Source organism: Arachis ipaensis, chromosome B01 (assembly GCF_000816755.2).
Source record: "Arachis ipaensis cultivar K30076 chromosome B01, Araip1.1, whole genome shotgun sequence".
NCBI lineage: Eukaryota > Viridiplantae > Streptophyta > Magnoliopsida > Fabales > Fabaceae > Arachis > Arachis ipaensis.
Window position 1 is genome coordinate 3674591 of NC_029785.2, and position 890 is coordinate 3675480.

Consider the following 890-nt stretch of genomic DNA (forward strand, 5'->3'; position numbering starts at 1 on the left):
TATTTTTTTATATTTAAAATTTAAATTCTAAACCAATAATTAATTAAATAAAAAAATTCCATCCATACATGCATCACCTGTATATATAACATATTGAGTAAATAATGATTTTTGTCTCCAATATTTAGGATAAGTTCTATTTGTGTTGCTAACGTTTAAATCGTCCTATTTGTATCCCTAACGTTTATAAAAGTGATTCAATGTTATTCTACTATCAATTACACTAACAAATTAGATTATATTTTTCAATTATTCTCACTTAGATACATTTATTCTCAATTAGGTCTCACTTGGATGTGCTCGATTTTAATATTATACCCACTATTTGTGTTTAGATTCAATTATGTCCCTAAAAAAATGAATTATGTAAATGTTGTAGGAATTAGTTTCAACTTTTGATGAGCTATTTTTCGGAGTGGATCATCGATTCTATCCTACAGACATTTGTATTTTAACTTCAAGAAGAGATTTTTAAAACTCAAACTAAAGTGTTCATGATGTGTAATTGATGACAGAATAACATTGAATCACTTTTACAAACGTTAGGGATACAAATAGAATGATTTAAACATTAGAGACACAAATAGAATTTACCCCAAACATTGGAGACAAAAACATACTTTACTCTAACATATTTTATAGTGGTCGTACATGCATTTAATATCCGAAGTACTCATGTATTTATGTGCTCTAAATAGCGAGTTATGATACAGCTATTAATCTTGGACAGATGGAGTATATTAAGAAAATAATTAACTAGTATAGTTCACTTTCTATAGGTTTTTGTGAGGCAGGAAACTTAATTGGAACCCTAACTTGGACCGAGACTACCCTGGAGAGAAGAGTTCAACGTGAATGTTTGTTGTCTCGGACTTTCAAATGGAAATAAA